Genomic DNA, 11896 nt, shown 5'->3' on the forward strand with positions numbered 1-11896 from the left:
ACAATCCCTGCTTTCTGAGGTTCACTGTGTGGTTGGGGAAAAGAGAGAAGCAGGTTATGTACATGTGCACACAGACACACCATAATCAAATAAGCCTTAAGAAATGCCACAAGGGGCCTGGCATGGCAGCTCACACCTGTATAATCCCAACATTTTGGTGGCTGGGGCAGGAGGATCACTTGAGCCCAGGAGTTTGAGACCAGCTTGGGCAACATGGTGAAACCCTGTCTTTATTAAATATATATATATATATATGTATACAAAAGTTAGCCAGGTGTAGTGGCATGAGCCTGTAGTCCAGCTACTTGGGAGGCTGAAGCAGGAGATAGCTTGAACCCAGGAGACAGAGTTCAAGGCCACAGTGAGCCAAGATTGAGCCACTGAACTTCAGCAGCCCCTGTGACAGAGCAAGACCCTGTGTCAAAAAAAAAAAAAAATGCCACAAGGAAGGGCCATATGAAGGGGAAAGATTCTGGCCGGGGATGCAGGAGCTGTCTGCAAGTGACCAGGATTCAGACCTACAGGGATGAGAGAACACTGTGTGGGTGTGGCCATCCTTCTAGCCCAGGATGCAGGGACCCCCAGGTCCCCTCGGCCTGCTTCATATGCCCCAGCGGTGTCGTGCAGCTGTTAATCTCTCCTATGACCCTGAAGCAGGAGAAACAGCAGGACTCAGGTGAGTTGAGGGGCCTGCCAGAGGTCCCAGGCCTCATGTTCATCCCTTCCCTGGCTAAGCAGAAGCCTGACTAGGGCATCTCCCTTGTTCAAGAGGTAAGTATATGGCAGGTATGGAGGGCACCTGGGGTGTATGTGGCCCATGAGGTAGAGAGATGAGTCAGGGGTGGTCTGACTTGGGGGCACACACTTTCTGTGCAAACCAATAATTATAAGGTTACCTGTTGTCTTTGGGCAATGAATCCAGCACAAAAGGGCTGGTAGCCAGTTTATGTATTCCTGTGTCTAATCAGGAGAGAAAAAGCTCTTTAAAAGCCTTTTACAACATGAAAGATAACTTTTAAAAAAAAGCTTGAGATCAGCAATCCCTTTATCAGGAAGAGCCAGATTCTGTGCTGCACACAGCCTTAGTTAATGTCGTCTTTCCTCTAGCTCACAGCGCCAGCCCTGCAATTCACAGCCCTGGCTTCATCTTAGAATCACCCAAGAAGTCCTTGCCGCTACTGATTTCCTAGCCCGTGCCCTCTGAGCTTCCCACTTAACTGGCCTGGGGAGGGACCGAGGCACTGATTCTTGTTTTTTAGAAGTTCCCCAAGTGATTTTCATCCCCTGCTAGTGTCAGGGACCATTGCTGTGACTGAAGCAGGGAGTGATGAAGTAAGCCTGTGGATCTTTCTAAATGTGGAAATCCCCCAAACCCCACCCCCAGCACAGATTTTCATACAATGTCTGAGATGTACTAAATAGGAAGATACAAATTCTATCTGGTTAGGGAAAATCATGCACCACCCCAAGTCCCATTGGGTCAGCTTGCCAACTCTATACCCATCAAGGTCAAAGCCAGCCTAGCCGTCCAACATGGTTTTTAATGTTGGGAAGTTAACCATTAAAAATGGCATCAGAAGCCGGGCGCGGTGGCTCACACCTGTAATCCCAGCACTTTGGGAGGCCTAGGCAGGTGGATCACTTGAGGTCAGGAGATCGAGACCAGCCTGGCCAAATGGTGAAACATCGTCTCTACCAAAATACAAAAAAATTAGCTGGACGTGGTGGCGCCTGCCTGTAATCTCAGCTACTCGGGAGGCTGAGACAGGAGAATGGCTTCGGAGGTTGCAGTGAGCCGAGATTGCGCCACTGCACTCCAGCCTGGGCAACAGAGTGAGACTCCCTCTCAAAAAAAAAAAAAAAACCACACACATTAAAGAGCATCATTGTGTGTGAGGGGCTCAGGGGGCACATTTTTCAGGAGATCACAAGTGAATGAGCACTTGATAGCTCTGGTTGGAGCCCAGGGACCCTGATCAAAGATGCTCTTTCCCAGTGTCCGGCTGCCCCTGGCCTTCCTGCATTCACCACTGGCAGGCACGTGCCCTGAATGGGCTTGTCCTGAGCCTCTTCAGTGCACAGTGCTGTCGCTAACTGCAAGCTCCTTTGGGGTAAGGAGCTGACTTCTGTTCTCCAGACCACCCCTCAAACTTCCTGCTGTGGGGCTCCATACCCTGCAGGACCTGCACCGAGCCAGAGCACGAATGTCCACTGTAGCCCCAGCCTGGAGTGCAGACTCCCGTTGGAGGCAAGCCCCAGTGTCTTCTTGCATCTGCACCCTGAGGTGCTGGGTGACCACTGGCAGAAGATCATTTAGAGCTCTGCTGGGGGATGGTAAGGAGGTCAGCTGCTTATTTCAGGTATCTGGCGGAGAGTCAACCAGATGATGTTGGAGAGCCTCTGGACACTGAGCTTCTAGGATGCTGAACGTTGTCTGCTTTTACATGCATGCAATACCTGTCAAGGCCTGGGCTCTGATGATTCTAAAAGCCAACTCTCTGTGTTTCTGCTTTTGGACCTGAGCTGCTCCTCTTCCCACTCCTCCCTCTGCCTCAACTTTTAAAAATTAAAAACAAACCAACAAACAAAAACATGTAGCAGCTGCCCTTACCAAAGAGCACTGCCTTAAACAAGTAGAGGATGAGTGCGTTTTCTCCCACCTTTCTTTTCTGGTAGCTTAAGGGCTAGAACCAAAAAAACCAAAAAGTTTACATTTGCAGAGCATTATTAATGTCCTCCAAAATGCTGCTTTCACAGATCCCCTCTTAATATTATCAGAAAACCCATGGCTGGGTAGAATTATCTGCATTTGACAAACGGTGACCTAAAAGCACCAGGTCAGAAAGTAGGCTGTACAAATCTCAGCCAGCCTCTCAGCTCACATCCTTCCTCACTCCCTGGACTGGGCCTGGCTTGAGGGAGTGGGTCGGGGAGCTTAGCTTTCGAAAGCAGCTCTGAGATTCTAGGCCTCCTGGTTCTGGTCACAGGAGCAAGTCCTAGGCCCCTAGACTCCAAAAATATCCATTGAAGAGTGTTCTGATTAGAAGTCTACCTGTGGAATTCAAAATGGAACAGAATGATCATGTTTCCCCTATTGCTTTCAAGAAAAAAAGAAAAGGTTTCCAATGAAATTTGAAAATGAAAGGCTGGCCAGGCACGGTGGCTCATGCCTGTAATCCCAGCACTTTGGGAGGCCAAGGCAGGTGGATGACTTGAGCTCAGGAGTTTGAAACTAGCCTGGGCAACAAGACCCTGTCTCTACAAAAAATGTTTAAAAAGTTAGTTGGGTGTAGTGTAGTCACAGCCTGTAGTCCCAGCTACTTCGGAGGCTGAGATGGAAGGATTGCTTGAGCCTGGGAGGTGAGGCTGTGGTGGGCTGTAATCGTGCCACTGCACTCCAGCCTGGGTGACAGAGTGAGACCCTGTCTCAGAAAAAGGTCAAAGATAATGAAGACAATGGGTTCGAGTCCTTGGTTTCTTGGAGAGCACATTGGCAGAGTCATCAGGGTGGAGGAACATATGCTTGTGTCTATTATTACAGGACTGAATTTTTATTAGAATTACTGCTCCAATTCATGTTGATGCAGCAGGGTTGAGCACCAGCTAAACCTGCACGGATAGATAAAGAGTTGATGGGGATTTATTTGTTTGTTTGTTTGTTTGTTTGTTTATTTATTTTTAACGAGAAGAGGAAGAAGGGAAGAAAGTAAATCTCACTCTTTCATCAGGTAGTGACTACTGATCATGACTGTGCTTTCTGCCTTGGCTGCCACGAAGCTCCAGGCTAACATTGGACTTTGTCCTTAAATAATTGCTTATCTTTTTGCTTTCTGTGTCATCTACCTCACTCTACCCTGGTACAAGCCAGAGGAAATCATCCTCTCTCTGAACACGTGTAGCATTTTATCCAGGGATTTATGTCTTCCTGCCTCGGCTTGTGGCTATTTGTTGGCTTTACCTCCTCTGATGAACTGTATGCTCCTGAGGACGATGACCGTGCCTTATCCTTCTGTGTGTCCTTCAAAATAGCCAGATTGTGATTAATGCATTATTAATATCTACAAGTGTGGAATGAATGTTGGCTAAATAGGGTTTTGTTTTGTTTTTTTTAAGTCTGTCCATGAAGAAAAAGGAACTAGGAGTACTCCTTTCTTTCTTTCTTTTTTTTTTTTTTGAGACAAAATCTCAGACTGGAGCCAGGCAAATAGTTCACTGCAGCCTCAACCTCCTGGGCTCAAGTGATCTTCCCACTTTAGCCTCCCAAGTAGCTGGAACCACAGGTATGCAACACATGCCTGGCTAATTTTTAAAATTTTTTTGTAGAGACGGGATCTCTCTATGTTGCTCAGGCTGGTCTTGAACTCCTGGGCTCAAGCAATCATCCCGCCTCAGCCTCCCAAAGTGCTGGGATTACACGCGTGAGCCACCACACCTGGCTGGGAGTCCTTCCTTTAACAATGAAAATGTCTTAACTCATCATGTATGTTTCCTTTTTTGCTTTAGCTATCGATAGTTTCAAGTACCTTAGTGTCCAACTGCTATAACATTGTCCAGGTAGAGGACCAGGACTGCAATAGACACACCTGTGTGCTCCTCAAGGCTCAATTTCTTTCTTTTTTTTTTTTTTTTTTGAGACGAAGTCTCACTCTGTCGCCCAGGCTGGAGTGCAGCGACGCTATCTCCTGCCTCAGCCTCCCGAGTAGCTGGCATTACAGGTATCTGCCACTGCGCCCGGCTAATTTTGGTATTTTTAGTAGAGACGAGGTTTCACCATCTTGGCCAGGCTGGTCTTGATCTCCTGACCTCGTGATCCACCCGCCTCAGCCTCCCAAAGTGCTGGGATTACAGGCGTGAGCCCCTGCACCCGTCCTCAAGGCTCAATTTCTCGGTCTTGGTTGCTGGAGGGGTTGCAGTCCAGCCTCTGGCTTCCCAGGCCTTCCCAGTGCTCAGTACCTCCATTGTTTCTCTGCACCCCCTGCATTGTGCAGGTTTGTTTTATGTCTGTTCCCCTTTTCCCCATGAACATCAAGTCTGTGAGCCCCTTGCGGGCAGGGACCCACATTCCACCATATGCACCCCTGGGCCCTGGTGCCATACTGGCCTGGGGCAGCCATTGGTTGGGGAAGATGTTGTATGGGTTCATCACTGTCTCAAAACCGGAGGAGTCACAGCCCAGAGGAGGAAGCCGGCGGAGTTCTGGTATCGTTGCTGCAGCTGGTGTTGTGAATCAGGCCGACGAGCAGCGCATCCTCTTACCCGGCTATTTCACGACACCAGGGTTGCATCATACCCATCCTCTCCAGGCGAGCCTCGTGGGACCAGGCCGGACGCAAGGACCTGGGGATGGGGTTGGGGTGGGAGTCTGTGTGTGAAAGCTTGTCCTCTGTAGCTCACTGGATCTCAGCCCAGACTGCTCCTCAGAATCACCTGGCAGCTTTCAAAAAACTCTGATGTCTGCCCCTCACCTCCTCTTGCCCAGGTCCACAGAATCTCCAGGGTGGGGCCCTGGAATCAGCATTTGTTAGAGGTTCCAGTGTGATGCCGAAGTCTGTGAGTAGTCAAGGGTGGGCCCTGGAACTCATAGCCAGGGTCATTGTCTGTTCCAGCCTGACTGTTGCCATAGCCTTCGCCTGGCCCTCCCTGGCCCCATTTCTTTCTGCCTTGCACCGTTCACCACACCACTGCTGCCTGGGCCAGCTTTTCAGAAACAGATGGGGCCTGAGACCCCAGGACAAAGGCCAGGCTTCTTACCCTGGCCTTCAAGGCCTTCCCATCAGGGTTCTCTACTTGGAAACACTACAATAATTTCCCCCATGGAGCTCTCCCGGGTCCCTCCTTCCTTTGAACCCTGCCCCACACAAATCCACATGCTGGTTCTGTTGGCTCTGCCTTCAGAATCTATCTCACCTCCCAACCCTTCTCACCATCCTGCCATCCCACAGCTGTTCCCTAAGTCTGGCCATCACTGTCCTGTACCTGCAATGGCCCCTGACTAGTTTTTTTTTTTTGAGATGGTGTCTTACTCTGTCACCCAGGCTGGAGTGCAATGGGGAGATCTCAGCCCACTGCAACCTCCGCCTCCCGGGTTCAAGCAATTGTCCCACCTCAGCCTCCCGAGTAGCTGGGATTGCAAGCACCCGCCATCATGCCCAGCTAATGTTTGTATTTTTGTAGAGACGGGGTTTCATTGTGTTGGTCAGGCTGGTCTTGAACTCCTGACTTCAGGTGATCTGCTTGCCTCAGCCTCCCAAAGTCCTGGGATTACAGGTGTGAGCCACCATGCCCGCTGACTAGTCTTACCTAGCCCTTCTACCTCAGCCCATTCTCCAGACAACAGCCAAAATAAGCTTGTAAAAATAAACCTGACCATTGTAGAATAGAATAGGACACTTCTAACCCTGGCCTATAAGGCTGGATGTTCCCTTTTACATGTCTCCAATGCCAACTCCTTGGTCCCTCTGCTCCAGCCACACAGGTCTTCTTGCCAGTCTCGAAGCCCACACCACAGTCCTGCCACAGGGCCTTTGCACATGCTTTGCTCTCATCTGGAACCCCTGTGCTCATACCTGCTCACATGTGGGTGGCTCCTTCTCATTGTTGGAGCTTGGCTCAAATTTCTCAAAGAGGCCTAATGTACCCTTCCTAAGGAAAAAAACTTTGTTTTCTTAACAGCACTTATCACTAAATGTATTACAATAATTGCTTATTTACTGTCTCTCCCATTAGAATGTGAGCTCTAGGAGGGCAGGGTCTCTGTCTTGTTCCCTGTGGTGCCTCCCTTGCCTAGCACAGGGCGTGGTACGCAGTGGGCACTCAATAAACGCAGTGGAATGAAGAAACAATTGGATCCCTTTTAGCCTCATCTCCCACTATTTCTTCCCTCCTTTCCCCACCCCACAGCACTATGTGGGCCTCAGTCCCACTGCGTCTCCCCCTGCACTGACCACACCCCTCCTGAGCTCCTTTCCGTCCTCTCCCCTGTCCTCATTTCCCCTCCATCCTCACCCACACACCTCCCTTCCCCTCTCCCCTCTCCTTCCTCTGGACAGCCTTCCTCCTCTGCTGGCCAGTTGAATGATCTCCTTGCTGGTCTGTCTGCCAGTTTAGGCTGTGAGGTCCAGTGCTTGGTACACAGGAGGAGCACAATAAATGCTGAGTTGCCTCTGTAGCTGCAAAGACAGGAGGCCCTGAGATTCTGAGGTTGCAGCAGGGCCTTCTGTCCTCACCATTTCAGGACCTGCATCTGGGGTTTCTGCTTCTCTGGGGTTTCTGCATCTCTGGTTTCCTGACTGCTGAAAGTTTCAGTTTCTTCACTGCTCCTGTTCTGTCTGAGATCCAGGAGATCCGAGGGGCCCACTGCACTCAGCCAGGGGCAAGGGATGCCTGGTAGAAGTGTCATTTCCATTTTGCTGCTGCAAAGCTGATGTTCACCCAGGTCAGTTTCATGCTCAAAGTCATACAGAAACGGCCAGAACTGAGACTCTGCAGCCAAATCAAGGGCTTTGCTCCAGGTACATAGAACCTCAGATCAGAAAGGCCTGGCCCATTGGGTTCTCCTGGAAGCCAGAGTCCTGAAAGGTAGGGACTGTGTGTGACCTAGCACTGTGTCCCCACCGACCATCAAAAAGAGTGCCTCTGTAAACATGTCTGAAATTGATTAAATTCCATCCAAATGCAGGCTTCCCCTTCCTGGGGGTCTGTGCTTTGGGACAAGGTGTCTGACAGTCTCTCAGCATGTCCTATTGATGAGTCCTTCAAGGGGACCTGCTAAAACCCTCTCTTACCCCATAGAGAGGCAGAGGGGCAGAAGAGGTTTCTTGAAGCAGCAAATGTCCCCCTCCAGAGCAGAAAGGGACTTTGGAGCTGACCAGGCCAGGGTTTTCTGGAGGGAGGAGCAAGTGACTTGCCCAAGGTCACCCTTGGCAAGCACAGTCAGGGCCCCTCACTCTGCCCAGGACCACAGCGCTGCTGGAAACCAGCCCAGGCCCCTTCAGGCTCCTTCCTGTGTGAGATCTTAATCAAGAATTTTCCACAGCTGTCCAGGGACGGGGTGTGTAGGAATGGTGTGAGCAGATAAAGGGCAGCTGTGATTTTCGCCAGTCAAATGGCAGTTTAAGAGGGAGAGGAGTGATAAGATCTGCCCCGAGGGCCCAATGGGAGGGAATGAGCAGTGAGAGGCCTCTACAAATCCTCTCCCCTAACAAAGCCAGGGTGGGGCCCTCAAGCCTTCAGCCCCACTGGCAGATGCCTCTCTGAGGAGGGGCTGGGAATCCAGGGAAGTGGGTAGGGAGGCCTGTGGGTCATTAAGAGGTGCCCTGAGAAGATTTAAAAATTAACACATATGGTAAATGTATAAGCTTTGCCAAAAAAAAAAAAAAAGTGCACAGTGATCGTAACCTTTGGGGTTTGTCATTGAAGTCCTGTTATCCTCAGCTCACCTCTAGATGCGAAACTAGATGCTGAATGCTGAGCTGGGAGGGCCTGTGGAGTGGCCACTTTCATCAGCCTCGCTTGGGGTCATTCTGTCAGCCAAGGATTTCCATGGAACCACCCTTTGCCCTCTTTGCTTCTGCGTCCCATTCATAATTCAATAAGCGTTTGTTGAATACCCACTCTGTACTGTTTTGTTGCTTGGGATTATCACTGAACAAAACAAGGCCAGATCCCTGCCCTTGTGAGTCTAACAAGGTGGATAAAATTTCTGTCTCCTCCCTAGAAAAGTGCACTGACGTATGAAAACTTATCCATGATTTTGTGGGACTCCTAGACCCTCATCTTGGAGGTGGATTCCCCAACAGTGTTTGCTGCCCTAACACAGGCTGAGCATTTCATCTACCCCTTCTGCCTGGCCCTACAGCTGGGTGGGTACACCTGTCCCCAGCACCTCTGGACGAGGAGTAAGAGGTTAGCAAGAGGGACAGAGTGAGCCAGCCAGGCCTTCCTGTGAGTTCTCAATCATCCAGTGCTGACTTGCTGTTGGGGGTCATGGAGCCCTAAGGATTTCGGGCACCATGGAGCCAGTCCTCTGGGGGACCTGTGTGACCTCTGTGAGCCCAAGCCTGAGAGGCAGGGCTAGGGAGGGAGAGGAAGTGTGTCCCTCCATGTCCCTCCCAAGGATGACCAGAGCTAGAGCATAAGCCAAGCTCAGATGTCTAGAGCTGGCGATGATAGCCTTTCTATCCCCTGCCTCCAGGAAGAGCAACTTATTCTCTAAGAATCAGGTCAGGGGTCCCCTCTTCCGGAAGCCTTCCCTGGTTGTCCCTACCCTGACCCTCCTCCAGGGACATCTCTCCCATTGCTACCCTCACTACACAGCTGGGCTGATCTGTTTCCACGCTGATTTCCCGAACGAACTCAGCAGCATCGTGAGCACAGGCGCAGTGCCCACCATGTGTGTCCTTGGCTCCTATCACCACCTATGGCATGGTGGATGGTCAGTAAAAGTTTGTTGGGTGAATGGCTGCAAGATGGAAAACTCAGCAGAGGTGACAAAGAGATCAGTGATTTTCTGGTCAGCCGCTAGATCATCCTACTCCTGAGTAGCAGACTCCAAGATAGGGGAGTGTGTGCAGGGCATTCAACAGGGAGCCTCTTGTGGTCAGTACTAGTGGGTAGAAGGGAAGGAAGCAGGGCTGGGCAGAGGGAGAAGTGAGCTTCGGTGTATACCCAAAGCCTCAGCTGGGGCAGGGTGTCAGCTCTTTATACCCACATCCATCAGTCATTGAATGCTGGCCTCTTGGAGGAAAGGTGACAACAGGTGAGGCCAGCACCTTAGGGGCTGACACTGAGAGCCCTTACAACAGCTGGGAAAATACGCCCTCCGTTTCTGGTGACATATCAAGTGTGCGCCCACTAACTCATCTCTCCAGACCCTAACTCACCTCTTTCATCCCCTGACAGCTCAAATTTCAACCACTGCCTCCCTGCAATGGCTTAGGCACCTCTGGTAACAAGAGTGCTGCTCCCATTGCTACCTGCATTCAAGGTGTGGCCTCAGAGTGCTGGCAAAATCGGGTCCTGATCTGGTCCAGCACTGATAGGGTGACTGCCCCTATGGGAGCTGGGGTGCATTGTCTGGGATGGCTTCAGGAGCCAGGAAAGGCGCTGGCTCCCCAAGCTTTATAACCCAGTGGCCCTGCAGGTAGAGCCCAGGGAAACATGGTCCACACTTTGGATGATGCCTAGGGGCCTTGGAGGCCACTGGCTGGTCCCAAGCCCCAGGGCTTGTCAGTCTGTTGGTGGATATGGATTACAATTCTGACCTGCTGAGCTCTGGTTTGGAGTTGCTTGTAGATGTCTCTGGAGGGACACATAGACATTGGGAGACAGGTTGGAGCTAGAGAGACTAACTTGTGTGTGTGTGTGAGTCTGTGTGTGTGTGTGTGTGTGTGTATATATATATACATCTTTTTAAATGTTATACCAGCTAAGCGCAGTGGCTCACGCCTGCAATCCCAACACTTTGGGAGGTGGGAGGCTGAGGTAGGAGACTCACTTGAGTCCAGGAGTTTGAGACCAGCCTGGGCAACCAGGGTCAGGTGGTTGGGGTGACTTGAGACCCCATCTCTACAAAAAGTAAAAACAAATTAGCCAAACATGATGGTGTATGCCTGTGGCCCCAGCTACTTGGGAGGCTGAGGTGGGAGGATTCTTGAGCTCTGGTGGTTGAGGCTTCAGTGAGCTGTGATTGTGCCACTGCACTCCAGCCTGGGTGACAGAGCAAGAGCCTGTCTCAAAAAAAAAAAAAAAAAAAATTATATAATTCGTCTATTCAAAACTACTAAATATATACATATTTTTTTTTGAGACAGAGTCTCACTCTGTCGCCCAGGCTGGAGTACAATGGTGCGATCTGGGCTCACTGCAACCTCTGCCTCCTGGGTTTGAGCAATTCTCCTGCCTCAGCCTCCCAAGTAGCTGGGACTACAAGTGCCCGCCACCATGCCTGGCTAATTTTTGTATTTTTAGTAGAGACGGGGTTTCACCATGTTGGCCAGGCTGGTGATCCATCCACCTCAGCCTCCCAATACTAAATAAATTTTTTAAAACCAAATACTAATATGAGAGGTTTTTGAACTCTCATAGAGTAGGACCCATAGTGTGTCCTCAGGCTAATGCAGGAGACCACCCCTCATATTGTCTTATGCCCAATTTCTGCCTCCAAAGAAAGAAAAATTAAAAATTAAAAGGCAGAAATGAAATCCACAAGCAGACAGCCCGGGGCCACACCCTGGGCCTGGTAGTTAAAGATCGACCCCTGACCTAATTGGTTATGTTATCTATAGATTACAGACATTTTATAGAAATGCACTGTGAAAATCCCTGTCCTGTTTTGTTCCAATCTAATTACCAGTGCATGCAGCCCCCAGTCACGTACCCCCTGCTTGCTCAATCAATCACGACCCTCTCACATGCACCCCCTTAGAGTTGTGAGCCCTTAAAAGGGACAGGAATTGCTCACTCGGGGAGCTCAGCTCTTGAGACAGGAGTCTTGCCAATGCCCCCAGGCCAGATAAACCCCTTCCTTCTTTAACTCGGTGTCTGAGGGGTTTTGTCTGCGGCTCGTCCTGCTACAAGGCCACCAGGCTATTTCTAGGATCCCTTATAGGGCCCCTCAGGGTCCTCTCTGACAACTCTTTCTTGGCTCCTGGCTGAAGATCTCTGCTGCCCCCAGACTCAGAAGAGCCACTCCAGGACTCAGGGAGTGGCTGGCTTTGGGCCAGCCCAGCCCTCCAGATCCAAGGCGGGTCCCCTATCTCCACAATCAAATGGTGTTCTGCCTCCCGCCCTGTCCGGGGACCCTGCTCACCAGCCACGGGCGGTTTAGGCCAACCGCCCTGCCTCCTCTCCAGTGCAGACGCAGCCTATAAAACCACCCTGTGTGTCCTTGCCGACC

This window comes from Hylobates moloch, unplaced genomic scaffold (assembly GCF_009828535.3).
Source record: "Hylobates moloch isolate HMO894 unplaced genomic scaffold, HMol_V3 SCAFFOLD_6, whole genome shotgun sequence".
NCBI lineage: Eukaryota > Metazoa > Chordata > Mammalia > Primates > Hylobatidae > Hylobates > Hylobates moloch.